The following is a 12,241-nucleotide window of genomic DNA, read 5'->3' as shown; positions in this document are numbered from 1 at the left end:
ATTCAAACCCAGACTCCAGAGCCTGCTCTCTTAACCACCACAATATTATCCTGGCTCCCTCAAAGTCTCCCACTAACTCCTAATGGCCTTGGTATTGTACCATGATGCTCTGGACAGGTCTCCCTGGTTTGACAATGAGAATGTCAAAAAGGCAGAGGCCAAGACCCAGTCTTCTTTATGCCCCATGTTCTAGCCCAGTGAGGCACACAGCTTAGACTGTACCCTCAGGCAACTTTATTTTTTCAGTGGAAACCTAAACCCCTTCACTCAGCCAGCTTTCTAGTAGTAAAACAAGCACAGAATTGACAGGAGATGATGGAAGACAAAGAGAAAAATTCACCTCTAATTCTTCTCCTAAGCATTGGGATAGGTAGACAATACACTCCTTCAGTCACTTATATTAAGCCTTCCTTGGAACTCAAGGAATACTTCCCTTGTACATACTGTACCTCTTTACCACTTGACTGTCTCTTAAATGCATCCATTCTGTCTATACCCATTGCTACCACCCTAGCAATTGGACCACTGCAGGAACATCCTAGCTGATGTCCTGGCTTTCCTTCTTGCCCAGAGTCATGTTTTTTCAATGCACATCTAACTATTCATCTCTTTCCTTACACTTCTACAATAGCTGTTGAGTCCTGAGATAAAGACCAAAATTATGAAAGGAAGGCTTTGTACTACCAGCCCTTTGCTTCCTTCTCCAACCTCAACTTGGATCATTTCCATGTCTCTTTCTTTCCATCTCCCTGACTCACTAGATATGTTTTAAATTCCTTAAACATGTTTCTACCAATCTCAGAACCTTTGTGCATGCTCTTCAACAATCACCAGCCAAGATGACTTATACCATCTAATCTTTCAACACTCAGACCAAATATCATTTAGTCAAGAAAGCTTTCCATGATCCTTATTAGAGATCAATCTCCTTTTGTTTGCCCTCATAGTACCTTATCTTTTACTTATAGAAGGTCTCAGAGTTGTACAGAATTATTAATTTTGCAATTAGTTCTTTAACATCTGACCTCCCACTATAGTATAACTTGTCTAAGGGCAGGCACTCTGTCTTACCTTTTCCATCTGTTTACTGCTGTATCCACATTGTGTACCAGGTGATTAAATAGACATTTGTTGAGCAAATGAATTAAAAATACAAAAAAATGGGCTTCCCTGGTGGCGCAGTGGTTGAGAGTCCGCCTGCCAATGCAGAGGACACAGGTTCGTGCCCCGGTCCGGGAAGATCCCACATGCCGCGGAGCGGCTGGGCCCGTGAGCCACAGCCGCTGAGCCTGCGCGTCCGGGGCCTGTGCTCCGCAACGGGAGAGGCCACAACAGTGAGAGGCCTGCGTACCGCAAAAAAAAAAAAAAAATACAAAAAAATGAAAGTACTAAACTATAGATGAGTTTCCATAAAGAAAACCTATGAATTACAAATTTTTTCATTTAGTGAAATAGTACTGTCATGAATATCCCATGAGAAATCTTCCCAATCTGAAGAATATGGAAATGAAACTGTGTTGATTGATGTCAAACCTCCCAAATCAAAGAGCAAGTGGGTAGAAATAATATGCAATCACTGGTGCAAGGAAGCATAGGTGAGGGGACCTAGGAATGAATGTACCTTTGTGGAGGCTATGGGAGTGTTTACTTAATGATTTTGGAGTTTTGGTACTTTGTTCCCTGAGGTACTTGACATATATAAAATCTAAAATTTCACCAAAATGATTCAATGATAAATAATATGTAGCTCCAAGATTTGATAAAAATATTTATAAAGCACACCATAAAAGTAACTCATGAAAAATAATAATAATGCTGGCAAAAGTGCTTCGGAAGTAATTATTTTTCCATTTTCCCAACCTTTCTGAGAATGTCAGTTTGAGCAAGGTGCCCATGAGTGAAAGAGTTAAAGGAAGAAGTAGTAGTTATTTGATATGTCTTGATAAAGAATTTTTGTATAGTTCCCAGGAATTAAAAACATATAAGAGCCTAACGACAGGGTAACAAATAACATTGTAAATCAAGTTTCCAGTTCTTTGTTTTCAACAAAATTGAAGAAAAATCTACTTTAAGTCTCTTAATCATTAAAAGTAGTAGTTGTGGGTTTCCCTGGTGGCGCAGTGGTTGAGAGTCCACCTGCCGATGCAAGGGACACGGGTTTGTGCCCTGGTCCGGGAGGATCCCACATGCCGCGGAGCGGCTGGGCCCATGAGCCATGGCCACTGAGCCTGCGCATCCAGAGCCTGTGCTCCGCAACGGGAGAGGCCACAACAGTGAGAGGCCTGCGTATCGGAAAAAAAAAAAAAAGTAGTTGTGATAAATCACCATAATATTTGGCATATCCTTGGAAGGAGTCCAAAAAGTGCTCCATTCCCATCTATTTATTTATGTGAAAAATAGTTTTAAGTGCTCAGCATACATAAAAAACAATAATAGGATTAAAATTGGTTCTGAACTCTCATTCTAGAAGTAAATAATATTCATGGGTATGTTACATAATTAGAAGAAAAGCTTCATCTATGTCATTAAACAATGCATTTTCAATAAAAAATATTTACCTCTTGGGCTTCCGGGAAGATGGCAGAAGAGTAAGACACGGAGATCACCTTCCTCCCCACAGGTACACCAGAAATACATCTATACGTGGAACAACTCCTACAGAACACCTAATGAATGCTGGCAGAAGACCTCAGACCTCCCAAAAGGCAAGAAACCCCCCACGTACCTGGGTAGGGCAAAAGAAAAAAGAATAAACAGAGACAAAAGGATAGGGACGGGTCCTGCACCAGCGGGAGGGAGCTGTGAAGGAGGAAAGGTTTCCACACACTAGGAGCCCCTTCGTGGGCGGAGACTGCGTGTGGCGGAGGGGGGAAGCTTCGGAGCCGCGGAGGAGAGCACAGACAGCAACAGAGGTGCGGAGGGCAAAGCGGGGAGATTCCCGCACAGAGGATCAGGGCCGACCCGCACTCACCAGGCCGAGAGGCTTGTCTGCTCACCCGCCGGGGCGGGCGGGGCTGGGAGCTGAGGCTCGGGCTTCGGGTCGGAGCGCCGGGAGAGGACTGGGGTTGGCGGCGTGAACACAGCCTGCAGGGGGTCGGTGCACCACGGCTAGCCGGGAGGGAGTCCAGGGAAAAGTCTGGAGCTGCCGAAGAGGCAAGAGACTTTTTCTTCCCTCTTTGTTTCCTGGTGCGCGAGAAGAAGGGATTAAGAGCGCTGCTTAAAGAACTCCAGAGACGGGCGAGAGCCGCGGCCAAACGGGCGGACCCCAGAGACGGGCCTAAGACGCTAAGGCTGCTGCTGCCGCCACCAAGAAGCCTGTGTGCGAGCACAGGCCACTGTCCACACCTCCCCTCCCGCGGAGCCTGTGCAGCCCGCCACCGTCAGGGTCCCGGGAACCAGGGCCAACTCCCCCGGAAGAACGCACGGCGCACCTCAGGCTGGTGCAATGTCACGCTGGCCTCTGCCACCGCAGGCCCGCCCCCGCACTCCGTGCCCCTCCCTCCCCGAATCCGCGGCTCCTTTAACCCCATCCTGTCTGAGCGAAGAACAGACGCCCTCCGGCGACCTACACGCAGAGGCAGGGCCAAATCCAAAGCTAAGCCCCTGGGAGCTGCTATGAGAACAAAGAAGAGAAAGGGAAATCTCTCCCAGCAGCCTCAGAAGCAGCGGATTAAATCTCCACAATCAACTTGATGTCTGTGGAATACATGAATAGACAAGGAATCATCCCAAATTGAGGAGGTGGACTTTGAGAGGAAGATTTATGATTTTTTTCCCCTTTTCCTCTTTTTGTGAGTGTGTATGTGTATGCTTCTGTGTGAGATTTTGTCTGTATAGCTTTGCTTCCACCATTGGTCCTAAGGTTCTATCCGTCCTTTTTTTTTGTTTTATTTTATTTTATTTTATTTTTTCTTGTTTTTTTATTTTAATAACTTTATTATATTTTATCTTATTTTATTTTACTTTATCTTCTTTCTTTCTTTATTTCCTTCCTTCCTTCCTTCTGCCCTTCCTCCCTCCCTCCTTTCTTTCTTTCTTTCTACTTCTACTAATTTTTTCTTCTACTTTTTCTCCCTTTTATTCTGAGCCGTGTGGATGAAAGGCTCTTGGTGCTGCAGCCAGGAGTCAGTGCTGTGCCTCTGAGGTGGGAGAGCCAACTGCAGGACACTAGTCCACAAGAGACCTCCCAGCTCCACATAATAACAAACGGCGAAAATCTTCCAGAGATCTCCATCTCAACACCAGCACCCAGCTTCACTCAACGACCAGCAAGCTACAGTGCTGGACATCCTATGCCAAACAGTTAGCAAGACAGGAACACAACCCCACCCATTAGCAGACAGGCTGCCTAAAATCATAATAAGGCCACAGACACCCCAAAACACACCACCAGACGTGGACCTGCCCACCAGAAAGACAAGATCCAGCCTCATCCACCAGAACACAGGCACTAGTCCCCTCCACCAGGAAGCCTACACAACCCACTGAACCAACCTTAGCCACTGGTGACAGACACCAAAAACAACGGGAACTACAAATCTGCAGCCTGCAAAAAGGAGACCCCAAACAGAGTAAGATAAGCAAAATGAGAAGACAGAAAAACACACAGCAGATGAAGGAGCAACATAAAAACCCACCAGACCTAACAAATGAAGAGGAAATAGGCAGTCTACCTGGAAAAGAACTCAGAATAATGATAGTAAAGATGATCCAAAATCTTGGAAATAGAATGGACAAAATGCAAGAAACATTTAACAAGGACCTAGAAGAACTAAAGATGAAACAAACAATGATGAACAACACAATAAATGAAATTAAAAATACTCTAGATGGGATCAATAGCAGAATAACTGAGGCAGGAGAACGGATAAGTGACCTGGAAGATAAAATAGTGGAAATAACTACTGCAGAGCAGAATAAAGAAAAAAGAATGAAAAGAACTGAAGACAGTCTCAGAGACCTCTGGGACAACATTAAATGCACCAACATTCGAATTATAGGGGTTCCAGAAGAAGAGAAAAAGAAAGGGACTGAGAAAATATTTGAAGAGATTATAGTTGAAAACTTCCCCAATATGGGAAAGGAAATAGTTAATCAAGTCCAGGAAGCACAGAGAGTCCCATACAGGATAAATCCAAGGAGAAATATGCCAAGACACATATTAATCAAACTCTCAAAAATTAAATACAAAGAAAACATATTAAAAGCAGCAAGGGAAAAGCAACAAATAACACACAAGGGAATCCCCATAAGGTTAACAGCTGATCTTTCAGCAGAAACTCTGCAAGTCAGAAGGGACTGGCAGGACATATTTAAAGTGATGAAGGAGAAAAACCTGCAACCAAGATTACTCTACCCAGCAAGGATCTCATTCAGATTGGTGGAGAAATTAAAACCTTTACAGACAAGCAAAAGCTGAGAGAGTTCAGCACCACCAAACCAGCTTTACAACAACTGCTAAAGGAACTTCTCTAGGCAAGAAACACAAGAGGAGGAAAAGACCTACAATAACGAACCCAAAACAATTAAGAAAATGGGAATAGGAACATATATATTGACAATTACCTTAAATGTAAATGGACTAAATGCTCCCACCAAAAGACACAGATTGGTTGAATGGATACAAAGACAAGACCCATATATTTTCTGTCTACAAAGGACGCACTTCAGACCTAGAGACACATACAGACTGAAAGTAAGGGGATGGAAAAAGATATTTCATGCAAATGGAAACCAAAAGAAAGCGGAGTAGCAATTCTCATATCAGAAAAAATAGACTTTAAAATAAAGACTATTAGAAGAGACAAACTGATTCACTTTGTCATAAAGCAGAAACTAACACACCATTGTAAAGCAATTATACCCCAATAAAGATGTTAAAAAAAAAAAGAAAGAAAAAGAAGAGACAAAGAAGGACACTACATAATGATCAAGGGATCGATCAAAGAAGAAGATATAACAATTGTAAATATGCACCCAACATAGGAGCACCTCAATACATAAGGCAAATACTAACAGCCATAAAAGGGGAAATCGACAGTAACACATTCGTAGTAGGGGACTTTAACACCCCACTTTCACCAGTGGACAGATCATCCAATATGAAAATAAATAAGGAAACACAGGCTTTAAATGATACATTAAATAAGATGGACTTAATTGATATTTATAGGACATTCCATCCAAAAACAACAGAATACACATTTTTCTCAAGTGCTCATGGAAACTTCTCCAGATAGATCATATCTTGGGTCACAAATCAAGCCTTGGTAAATTTAAGAAAATTGAAATTGTATCAAGTATCTTTTCCGACCACAACGCTATAAGACTACATATCAATTACAGGAAGAGATCTGTAAAAAATACAAACACATGGAGTCTAAACAGTACACTACTTAATAACAAGTGATCACTGACGAAATCAAAGAGGAAATTAAAAAATACCTAGAAACAAATGACGATGGAGACACGACGACCCAAAATCTATGGGATGCAGCAAAAGCAGTTCTAAGAGGGAATTTTATAGCAATACAACCCTACCTTAAGAAACAGGAAACATCTCGAATAAACAAACTAACGTTGCACCTAAAGCAATTAGAGAAAGAAGAACAAAAATACCCCAAAGGTAGCAGAAGGAAAGAAATCATAAAGATCAGATCAGAAATAAAGGAAAAAGAAATGAAGGGAACGATAGCAAAGATCAATAAAACTAAAAGCTGCTTCTTTGAAAAGATAAACAAAATTGATAAACCATTAGCCAGACTCATCAAGAAAAAAGGGAGAAGACTCAAATCAATAGAATTAGAAATAAAAAAGGAGACGTAACAACTGACACTGCAGAAATACAAAAGATCATGAGAGATTACTACAAGCAACTCTATGCCAATAAAATGGACAACCTGAAAGAAATGGACAAATTCTTAGAAATGCACAACCTGCCAAACCTGAATCAGGAAGAAATAGAAAATATGAATAGACCAATCACAAGCACTGAAATTGAAACTGTGATTTAAAATATTCCAACAAACAAAAGCCCAGGACCAGATGGCTTCACAGGCGAATTCTATCAAATATTTAGAGAAGAGCTATCACCTATCCTTCTCAAACTCTTCCAAAATATAGGAGAGGGAGGAACACTCCCAAACTCATTCTACGAGGCCACCATCACCCTGATACCAAAACCAGACAAGGATGTCACAAAGAAAGAAAACTATATGGGCTTCCCTGGTGCGCAGTGGTAGAGAGTCCGCCTGCCGATGCAGGGGACGCGGGTTTGTGCCCCCACCTGGGAAGATCCCACATGCCGTGGAGCGGCTGGGCCTGTGATCCATGGCCGCTGAGCCTGTGCATCCGGAGCCTGTGCTCTGCAACGGGAGAGGCCACAACAGTGAGAGGCCCGCATACCGCAAAAAAAAAAAAAAAAAAAAGAAAAAAGAAAACTATAGGCCAATATCACTGATGAACATAGATGCAAAAATCCTCAACAAAATACTAGCAAACAGAATCCAACAGCATACTAAATGGATCATACATCATGATCAAGTGGGGTTTATTCCAGGAATGCAAGGATTCTTCAATATATGCAAATCAATCAACGTGATACACCATATTAACAAATTGAAGGAGAAAAACCATATGATCATCTCAATAGATGCAGAGAAAGCTTTCGACAAAATTCAACACCCATTTCTGATAAAAACCTTGCAGAAAGTAGGCATAGAGGGAACTTTCCTCAACATAATAAAGGCCATATATGACAAACCCACAGCCAACATCGTCCTCAATGGTGAAAAACTGAAAGCATTTCCACTAAGATCAGGAACAAGAAAAGGTTGCCCACTCTCACCACTCTTATTCAACATAGTTTTGGAAGTTTTAGCCACAGAAATCAGAGAAGAAAAGGAAATAAAAGGAATCCAAATTGGAAAAGAAGAAGTAAAGCTGTCACTGTTTGCAGATGACATGATACTATACATAGAGAATCCTAAAGATGCTACCAGAAAACTACTAGAGCTAATCAATGAATTTGGTAAAGTAGCAGGATACAAAATTAATGCACAGAAATCTCCGGCATTCCTATACACTAATGATGACAAATCTGAAAGTGAAATCAAGAAAACACTCCCATTTACCACTGCAACAAAAAGAATAAAATATCTAGGAATAAACCTACCTAACGAGACAAAAGACCTGTATGCAGAAAATTATAAGACACTGATGAAAGAAATTAAAGATGATACAAATAGATGGAGAGATATACCATGTTCTTGGATTGGAAGAATCAACATTGTGAAAATGACTCTACTACGCAAAGCAATCTACAGATTCAATGCAATCCCTATCAAACTACCACTGGCAATTTTTACAGAACTAGAACCAAAAAATTCACAATTTGTATGGAAACACAAAAGACCCCGAATAGCCAAAGCAATCTTGAGAACAAAAAACGGAGCTGAAGGAATCAGGCTCCCTCACATCAGACTATACTACAAAACTACAGTAATCAAGACAGTATGGTACTGGCACTAAAACAGAAATATAGATCAATGGAACAGTATAGAAAGCCCAGAGATAAACCCACGCACATATGGTCACCTTATCTTTGATAAAGGAGGCAGGAATGTACAGTGGAGAAAGGACAGCCTCTTCAATAAGTGGTGCTGGGAAAACTGGACAGCTACATGTAAAAGTATGAGATTAGATCACTCCCTAACACCATACACAAAAAAAAGCTCAAAATGGATTAAAGACCTAAATGTAAGGCCAGAGACTATCAAACTCTTAGAGGAAAACATAGGCAGAACTCTCTATGACATAAATCACAGCAAGATCCTTTTTGACCCACCTCCTAGGGAAATGGAAATAAAAACAAAAATAAACAAATGGGACCTAATGAAACTTCAAAGCTTTTGCAAAGCAAAGGAAACCATAAACAAAACCAAAAGACAACCCTCAGAATGGGAGAAAATATTTGCAAATGAAGCAACTGACAAAGGATTAATCTCCAAAATTTATAAGCAGCTCATGCAGCTCAATAACAAAAAAACAAACAGCCCAATCCAAAAATGGGCAGAAGACCTAAATAGACATTTCTCCGAAGAAGATATACGGACTGCCAACAAACACATGAAATAATGCTCAACATCATTAATTAGAGAAATGAAAATCAAAACTACAATGAGATATCATCTCACAGCAGTCAGAATGGCCATCATCAAAAAATCTACAAACAATAAATGCTGGAGAGGGTGTGGAGAAAAGGGAACCCTCTTGCACTGTTGGTGGGAATGTAAATTGATACAGCCACTGTGGTGAACAGTATGGAGGTTCCTTAAAAAACTAGAAATAGAGCTACCATATGACCCAGCAATCCCACTACTGGGCATATACCCTGAGAAAACCATAATTCAAAAAGAGTCATGTACCAAAATGTTCATTGCAGCTCTAGTTACAATAGCCAGGACATGGAAGCAACCTAAGTGTCCATCACTGGATGAATGGATAAAGAAGACGTGGCACATATATACAATGGAATATTACTCAGCCATAAAAAGAAACGAAATTGAGCTATTTGTAAGGAGGTGGATAGACCTAGAGTCTGTCATACAGAGTGAAGTAAGTCAGAAAGAGAAAGACAAATACCGTATGCTAACACATATATATGGAATTTAAGAAAAAAAATGTCATGAAGAACCTAGGGGTAAGACAGGAATAAAGACACAGACCTACTAGAGAATGGACCTGAGGATATGGGGAGGGGGAAGGGTAAGCTGTGACAAAGTGAGAGAGAGGCATGGACATATATACACTACCAAACGTAAGGTAGATAGCTAGTGGTAAGCAGCCGCATAGCACAGGGAGATCAGCTCAGTGCTTTGTGACCACCTAGAGGGGTGGGATAGGGAGGGTCGGAGGGAAGGAGATTGAAGAGGGAAGAGATATGGGGACATATGTATATGTATAACTGGTTCACTTTGTTATAAAGCAGAAACTAACACACCATTGTAAAGCAATTATACTCCAATAAAGATGTTAAAAAAAAAATTTACCTCTTGTAGTTATCATTATCCATCAAAATGTGTAACATTCATATTGTTTGTTTTGTACCAATAAGAATTATAATAATAACTCATTCCAAATGAAATCATTTATGGCTTAAAGAATTATGTCACCTCAAATTTTTTAAATTAATTTAATTTTAAATATATATATAGTTGAAATGTATTACATAATTATCAATAAATTATTAATAATAATTTTATTAATTATTATTATCAATAAATTTTCAGTAAATTTTCAAGCATAAAAATATTATATAATTGAACAAAAATCTATGGAGTACTGGAATGAGAAAATGAGCTCCAGGGGAAAAAATAAAAAAGAGCTATGTAGGGCTCCCCTGGTGGCGCAGTGGTTGAGAGTCCGCCTGCCGATGCAGGGGACACGGGTTCGTGCCCCGGCCCGGGAAGAGCCCACATGCCGTGGAGCGGCTGGGCCCGTGAGCCATGGCTGCTGAGCCTGCACGTCTGGAGCCTGTGCTCTGCAACGGGAGAGGCCACAACAGGGAGAGGCCTGCATACCACAAAAAAAAAAAAAAAAAAAAAGAGCTATATAAAACTTCAAAGATTACTTTAAAAAAATAGCAAGACATGTCAGATTTTGGTTTATATTGCCTAAGTTATATTTAAAGAGAAATTTTACCTTTTTCACTATGAAGATTTATAATATGCCAGAAATTACATCTTTCACATCTATTTAAACATACGATAAAAACTCTGAGTGACGATTTAAACTGTGAAGGAGCACATAGGGTTTCCATATTATTTTATGGGTACACAACCAAAAAAAGAAAAAAAAAAGCTTTAAAACTACTGCACACACATGGATTATGGTCAAACAGATTTCACTCTGCCACTTGCTAAATGTGGAAACTTAGGAAAATCACTTAACTTCTATAAATGGTAAGAGCTTCATCTCTTAAACAGAAATGATAATAACCAGCTGATAGGGTTTTTGTGAGAATTAAGTGAAATCTCATATGGGAAACACGTGGATGCTCAAAAAGAGGTAGCAATTACATAGAATGGGAGCAATTACCTAGAAACAGCTTTGTTATAGAAAACTATTCTTCCTAATGGACTCAGCACACAACTGAAGGGTCTGAGCTAGGGTGACAGCAGTTTTCATCAAATAAAATAGCGTTCACACTTGGAGGTGGATTAAACTCCCTAACCTACTCTCCTCTAGACATTTTTGGTACCATATCAGAGTTTAAGGGAATAGTTTTCTCAGTCATATTTGAGACAGTTACCTTCTTTAAAGAACAATTCCTTAACACACCACAACATGAGACTTAGCCAAAACACTGAGGTTATTAATACTTTTTAAGTTAGTGCAGTGACATAAAATGTATTTCTGATAAGCTCTGTAACTGAAAAGTAGAAACACATTTCATTACCAAATGCATAATAAAGCTAATTTCAAAGAAGAGATTTTTTTCCTTAATATATACTGGTTGTTATGGACTGAATGTTTGTGTCCCTGAAAAATTCGTATGTTGAAATCTAATTCCCAGTGTGGTAGTATTCGGAGGTGGGGCCTTGGGGAGGTAAAAAGGTCATAATGGCAGGGGCCCTCATAAATGAGATTAGTGCCCTTTTAAGAAGGGGTCAGAGAGCCAGCTCACTCTTTCCACCATGTGAAGATACAAGAAGAAGAGTTAGCACTCTGCAACCCAGAAAAGGGCTCGTACCAGAACCTGACCATGCTGGCACCATAATGCCAGTTCCAGACTCCAGAACTGTGAGAAATGAATTTCTGTTGTTGATAAGCCACCTAGTTTACAGTATTTTGTTATAGAAGCCCAAACTGACTAAGACACTGGTGAAGAATCAGTCCCTCTCATTTTACACAAACAGAAGTTCATTCTAGCAATTTATTTTAGAAACTGTTTGGTAAATCAGTTAAGTCAGAAATATGGATTCTGGTCCTGTATCATTTTAAAACCAGAAAATAAACCAAGAATACCAATATGCAACAAAGGCACTATTGATAAAGCAGACAGTAGATAGTATAACTGGTATTTTTTTTTAAATCTTTAAAAAAAAACTCACTAAAGGCAGTTATAGGTTCAATTGATCCATAAGTAACTGTCTTGATTATCCCTCAGTGAACATTATAATCTTTGGGATGATGCAGCAAAACAAGTACCATGCCTACTGTTTTAAAGATTTTTTTTAAA

General features: G+C 40.1%; 1 protein-coding gene across 11 annotated transcripts in view; it reads right to left on the bottom strand.

Moving 5' to 3' along the window:
• Window positions 1-12,241, bottom strand: part of IPCEF1 (interaction protein for cytohesin exchange factors 1) — a 183,154-nt gene that overhangs the window by 99,624 nt on the left and 71,289 nt on the right. The window contains exon 1 of one of the 11 annotated variants that reach the window (XM_049695182.1): window positions 2,972-3,192. The exons of the other annotated variants lie outside the window; for them this stretch is intronic. The gene's annotated coding sequence lies outside the window, so the exon portion shown is untranslated. Of the gene's footprint in view, window positions 1-2,971; window positions 3,193-12,241 lie in introns of those variants that run through there. 11 annotated transcript variants of the gene reach the window in all.

This window comes from Orcinus orca, chromosome 12 (genome assembly GCF_937001465.1).
Source record: "Orcinus orca chromosome 12, mOrcOrc1.1, whole genome shotgun sequence".
Lineage (NCBI taxonomy): Eukaryota > Metazoa > Chordata > Mammalia > Artiodactyla > Delphinidae > Orcinus > Orcinus orca.
This window is presented reverse-complemented; position numbering and strand designations above follow the sequence as displayed.